We start from the raw sequence: 6,765 nt of genomic DNA on the forward strand, positions 1-6,765 counted from the left end.
TTTTGGGATTACCAGTTCTCAATTCATCCAGTTGGTAGACACTCACCGAAGAAAAAAACTCTATTTAGGGTGTCTGAAGCAAACCAGATTGGAAAAAATAGAAATTATTCATTCCTCTTAAAACTCCTGGATGAACTTAAGACATCTCTTGCCAAAAACATTGACTAGTTGTTTTGTTCTTTTAGAAGCAACTTTCTGTGAAACACACTTACTTTAACTGTAGTTATCAGCTTGATTGTGCATCTGAAAATGTTGTCGTCCTGCTTTTCCCCATACACCCAGACAATTGTTGGATACAGATATCAAAATTATATGCACATAATCTAATTCAGTTTGCTAAAGCCATGTAATTCAACTCTTGAGCTTATGGATCTCTTGGTAATATTCAAGTCATAAGACCTGACACATCCAGTGAATTGAATTAGCTAAGAAATGTTGAAAAATGGGCTACAGAAAGAAATGTCAGAATATGAGCCTTTGAATTTGTACGGAACCAACTCCTTAACAGGGCCATAGATAATGTCAGCATCTTTCAGGTGAGAAATTAAAATTTATGATAATTAAATTATAACAATTACTTTTCCCCAAAAGTAATAAGGTTAATCCTAATTTCTTAACTGGATTATAATTCTTATAAGGAGAGTTAGATCTACCTAAAACTATAATTTCATCAACTATCATTGTGTAGCGTCAGTAACTCAGTAAAAGTGAAAAGTCTTTATTAGAAGCTCTGTGACTTCTTATATGACAATAGCTGCACCAGACTTACAGCAAGGTACTTGAACAATATGTGATCATGTTGTATGAAACAGAAGTTGCAAAAATAAGGGAGTTAAAAAGGCTTTTCTACAAGTGACTGTTGAGACTCCAGATGATTATATTTTGTTAGTGCTTGTGAGATAACAAGCCTATCATTCATATTTTACTAACAACAGTTGTATACAGAATTTGCTTGAAGAAAGATTTCCAGAAAAACCTTAAAACCATGTTCATTCAGAACTGTGCATCAACTGATTATTTCATCCAAACTCGGTAGTTACATTGCAAAAGCACTGTTTTGCCTATAAATATCTTCCGGAACCAGTAAGAGGGCAAACATAAGTTTAATCCTGATTCTAATCCCATCTTAACTGTCAGATCTGATAGACAATGAAGGCATTATAATCCTTAGGAAAAGATGCCTCAATAAAATATAAGGAGGAGTTGAAAAACAAGAAGAGTATTCCACTAATTAGTAATTAACTGAAAACTAAACATGTTCATTTTCTGGTGTTTCTACAAATTTCTATCAATATTGGCAAAGTACTCCTTTTAAAGAAATGGGATGTGTAATTTAGGTAAAAGCTATAAGAAAAATATCTTCCTTCCCCTCCTTGTAACATAAATAATTTAGTCCAGATTCTCTTTTACCTTGTATATTCTCTTTCTCATTTTCTTCCCTTGCATCACCGCAGAACAAGTGATGCTGGTGTTTTCTGTTACTGATGTTAAACTGTTTCTTATGCAATGTCAAATATAAAATGAACTTTTTGTGAAAAATTCAAACCCATACAACACAGCTGAAACACAAAATATTTTCATTTCTAAATGTTTCCAAGGGACAGGATAGTACATGTGTCACCCTGCTCAGCCTACATCTTCTGTGATGCGGCTGTTTTCTGCCTTCAACAGAATTTGTGTCCTTATTCAGTTTCTGTCAAAGGTGTGTTAAGAGAAATCGTAATATTGGGAATGGAAAATAACTGAATGGCATCCATTAAAAGCTTTTTAGAGAGAAATATTTTGACCTAGAGGAGCTGATCAAAATCAACAACAAAATAAAAATTATAAAATATAATTTCAACAAGAAAAAAAAGGCTACTTCTGTGTGTTTTTTTTTTTTAAGGCAAAACAACAACAAAAAAGCTTCTGGTAATGGAGTGCTGCTCTCGGCAATGCCACGGGCTCACATAGTCCATTCACCAGGCTAAGAGGCTGAACCTGGTGGTGTCCACACTGGTGACTCCTGGTCGCCTGTGGCTTCTGCCAGTTGTATTCACATTGCACTTCCACAGGGCTAAAATTCAACCCAGTTGCTATCTTCCGTATCTTTGCATACATTTCTGAACGGCCTTTGTAAAATCCACAGCTGCCCTGAATTGTTTGTATCACCTGCCTCATGGCCCTCCAACATGCTGTATCCAAATTCTTCAAATCTCAGCCCAACAGATCACAGGATGAGTGTGCTGCATAAACTTACTGGCAGCTCCTGATAAAATACAGAATGGGTGCAACCACGACAAGGGAAATAGCTCAGGGCTGCCCAGTTCCTTTGCAACAGGGCCAGGTATACCGGGAGGTGAAAGAAGAGGCAATTTCTTGGCCCTTACTTTATTCTGGTCCCACAACTGTGCCATAGGTTTTTCATATACTTTTGCTTAGATTGCAGAGGGCAGGACTTGGGCCTGACCCACTCCAGAGTAATCCTGGAAGAACAATAGTTCTGGAGGAAATCTTGCAATTTTGAGACTGAAACATCTGTGTGTTTGGAACAACTGGAGTAGTGGTTTAGCACAGTATATCAGAGACTCACTTTCACAATACAGAGCCAGCCCACTACCTTCAGGTACCAAGTGTCCCAGGCAGTAGCTGTTTTCCTCCTGAGTCTGTCTGCCTGCCTCTCACAAGCTGATGGATGGTCAGTGTAGAGAGGGGAAGTCTAGGTCAAGCATCATCACAACCGAGGTAAACGGTGCCATCAGGCACAAGCTGCGTCCATTGTGGTAACATCAGTAGCATCACTAGAGGAATCTTCCCCAACTATCCAATGATAAAAATGATATTTATCTACTAATATTTTGCCTAAGTGAAGGAATTTATGAGTATTTGAAATTTAAGTGCTGCTACTTCATCACAAAATTTAATGAACAATAATGAACATTATTATAAGCTATGTTGTATGTGTTGAGGCTGGCCAAGTCACAAGGCATAGCAGTCTGCTCTAAGCAATGTTGACATTCCCTTCCCTCTGTCAGACAGGAAAACTGACTGTGCCAGGGGACCAAGAGTTCACAAAATCAGAAGCCTCTTCTTGCTCCAAGTCATGTATCCTACCTGCAAAACACTGCCTCTCACTCTCCAGCTGGGCTTTTTATGGGGAAAAAAAAATCACTTGCACAGCACTGTCCTAGAGTCCATATGCATTGTCGCACTCTGATGCATGCTACAGAACATTTGCTAGCCCAGCAGGAGCCATGCCATCAAAACTGGCAAACAGGGCACTTCGGGCCAACTTTGTCCAATCCAGGGCTGTCCCAGACAGAAGTCCTAGTTCCTGAAAGGGAAGGATAGGCAGTGACATGCTTATGCCTGCTTCATAAGAAGCCAATGGAAACTTTACTTTTTCTGTTACTCACTTTCTTCTTGCTGCTTTTTACCTATGTAATTCCCTTGCTGTTGACCTTGCATTTAAGTGTTTCCCTCACCAGGCTGCTGACCACAAACTGACAAAGATGATACTGAGGGGATGAACAGCTAAGCACCCTAGAAAAGTCTTATAAGATGAAAGATTGGCATTTGAACAGGTGAAATGTATTTATTTCTTCAGAAGCATTACCAAATAGAGTCTATATCAAGAAAACATGCTAAAGGGAAGTGAAAAAACTAGCTGACACATCACCTGCCGGTGCTGAAAGCTGATAAGAGAAAGACAGTATTAATACAGACTGATAGTAAGACAGTATTGGTATTGGCTAATACATTCCCTTAAGAGTTTAGGAAGTAAAGTGAATTACACAGTCTGGATCAACACAGGCCAACTTAGCTCAGAATTATACAGAAAATAAGTGCAGTGTTCAGGAAGGAGGAGTTATTTGTTTCTTTGGGATCTGGGATTCACTAACGTGAAGTTAAGTGAGGATTACCCTTCTACTACTAAGGTCACTACTTTCTTCTGCCGGGGAACTGGAAAGCAACAAGGGGATGACCTCCTCACCAGGGCTAGAAGATGACTTCTGTGAGTGTTAATGATATGCCTGACACCACCCGACGTCTAGTGCCTAGAAACCCCCACCAGAGCTGTTTCTCCAGCTCCTTTCTCTGTCCTGCCTGGTCCAGAGCTGCTGGTAACTCCTGATCTTTTGCTGCTTATGGAGTCATCTCACCCTTCTGGTAGGCTAAGGCACTCATTTTAGTTAGAAAATCTCTAGCTTTCAATTGTTCTTAGAAATATCATTCACAAACCGTCAAAAGCAGCAGGCATCTGGGTCTATCTGTGAGGTCATTTTGGGGCATAAAGGCTTACCCTCAGCATCCTCTGGGGAAGGGAAAAAAGTCAGAATTATGTCTAGAAACAGACTACAAGGCAGTGTATAACAGGATACTGTGCTGGCTGCATCTGCTTGTCCACTAGCTGAGGTTCTCAAGCTACAGCCAACACCATAGGTATGCCCAGATTTCTCTGTCCAGAAGCGGCCTTGATCTCAGCTTAGCACAGGGAATAAGCAAACATGGGCTGCGCGAATGACCAGGGGGAGCCTGGACTGGGGTGGAGTCTTGGTCTTGACCATTTCAGTGGTAAAGACAACCTTTGGGATATAATTTAGACCTGTTGTAAACCAGATGACCACCTTTAGTGGTGCCCAGCCCAGCCATGACGAATTAGCTACCTTCCCAGCTAACTCTTACAGGCTAGGTCTCTGTTGATGGATCAGAGCCAGCAGGGATGAGGTATTGGTTTGGTCTCAGTGCAAAAGCACTTATGATGGGTGTTGACTTGGACGAGTGATGAGAAGGGCAAGGAAAGACATAAAACTTCAGATTCTGACAACATATCTGGACTGTGACAGTGTGTTGTGGCTTGAATAAACAAAAAGGCGCACTGGAGACACCAGGGTATGAGGATCCTGTGGCTCTGGCACAGGGCTATTGGTGTGCTGGAGAAACGAGCTGGTGCACCTCCATCCTTTCCTGTAGTGGGTTTTGGGGTGACTTGCACCAATCTGGAAACCTGCAGCTCCCAAGCACAGCTGTATTTCTCTTTGTGCTGCATTTCTTTCAGCCTGCTGGTTTGGGCTGCAGGGCTTCTGCCTATGGGATTTTTTTTTTTTCCTTCTAGCCACAGAGAATTTAATCAGATAAAAGAACTTGGTGGAGTGACAAAGATTGATTAACAGTGAGGTGGAATGGGATTTTTATTTCTGCTTCCATAAACACCTGAGTGACAGTCAGCTGTGTACGACTGTGGTCTTATCAATAACAGTTTGTCTGAGATGGGCTTGAACTAAAATATTTTGTATTTAAACCTCCAACTCTTTGGGAGACCAATACCTAAGGGATATTATATAAAGGAATCAAATATTGTACTATTTGTTTCAAGGAACAGCTGAAATAAACAGGTAATGTTTCAGAGAGAGGTGATGAATGCTGTATGACAGGATTTGGGGGTATTCCAAAAGATAATTCCTCTGGAATTAAGGTGAATATGTGGGATTTTGACTGAGATATTTAAGAATATAGAAGATTTATTTCAAATCTAATTGCTCTTTTTCTCATGCATCACTTTGTAATAGAGGCTCAAGAGGTATGTGATGAATTTACAGTGGCTGCTCTTAAAATCAGAACAAGGAAATACTGCTTTGGGTTTTGGGGGATCTCTGCCTCTTGGAATCAGTTTTCAAATGCTTGAATGCAACCGCTTAGCTTATTATCAGAGAACAATAAACTGAGTCCTCACTGGGCTCCAAATCCTGGGTTTCAGTCAAAGGCTTAGATAATATGTATTTTGCTGTGTTTTTTGCTATCCTAGGTAGGTCCTCTACAGGGTGCCTTTCCATGTGTGAAGGGCCATGATGTAGGGATGAAGACAGCCACATATACCATACAGATGAATACCTGGTGTTTAATCACTTTTCTAGAAACCTTTGTAATATTTTCAGCCAGCACGGCAGATCAAGGATGAACTCCTCGGGGGACTTTCTCATTCCACTTCTACCAGCAGAGCCTGTTGTTCATGTTGCTCCGTGGTACTCGCAGTCCCTGGGAGCAGCAAGGGCCAATTTACAATGAAACTGCCACAGTGTTAGGGCTAAAGGAAAAGTCTGAGTCAAGTCTGTAACAGCGTGTGGGAGCTGGTCCACAAATTGCCCGTGTGCTGGATGAACAAGGGAAGGACAAAATATATGTGCATGTATTCATGTGGGTACTTGCACCTGAAAAAGAAAGGAAGAAGAAAGAAAAACAAACAAACAAACAAACAAAACCCTGTTCTGAGAAGTTCCCATTTTCAAACCAGAAGCATGTCTTGACCGTTGTACTCTGCTACTCTGGTCACAATAAGTAATAAAAAAAATTCTTAAAAAATCAGTGCAGTTGCTCCCCTGAGGTCTGAACTTCCCCCATACAATCTTCTAAGTGAAAAATACAGTATTTCTTATTTGCCTTTCTTTTTTCCTTATTGCCTTCCAGGCATACCTTGTGAATGTCACATAGACAAATATGCATCCAACATTTTCCTTCTTTCAGACTTCTCCATTAGATGGACAGCTGACCAGCTCCTGCAGCAGGATTCATTTCTGGCCAAAAGGCTGCTCAATGGGCCCTAACAGACATGACATTGCAACCCCTCTGTGTCAGTTTGGGATGTTCTGGCCTTGCAGCCGAGATGGCTCTGAATGGAAACTCTGCTAGTGCTGTCAGAAGCTGGAATAACACTAACATGAGAGGCTAGAAGTGCTTCAAGGTTTGAAGAACAGGCAGAAGCTGGCAGGAAACTCAAGAAGGGTGAGA

The sequence above is a fragment of the Dromaius novaehollandiae genome, chromosome 2 (genome assembly GCF_036370855.1).
Source record: "Dromaius novaehollandiae isolate bDroNov1 chromosome 2, bDroNov1.hap1, whole genome shotgun sequence".
NCBI lineage: Eukaryota > Metazoa > Chordata > Aves > Casuariiformes > Dromaiidae > Dromaius > Dromaius novaehollandiae.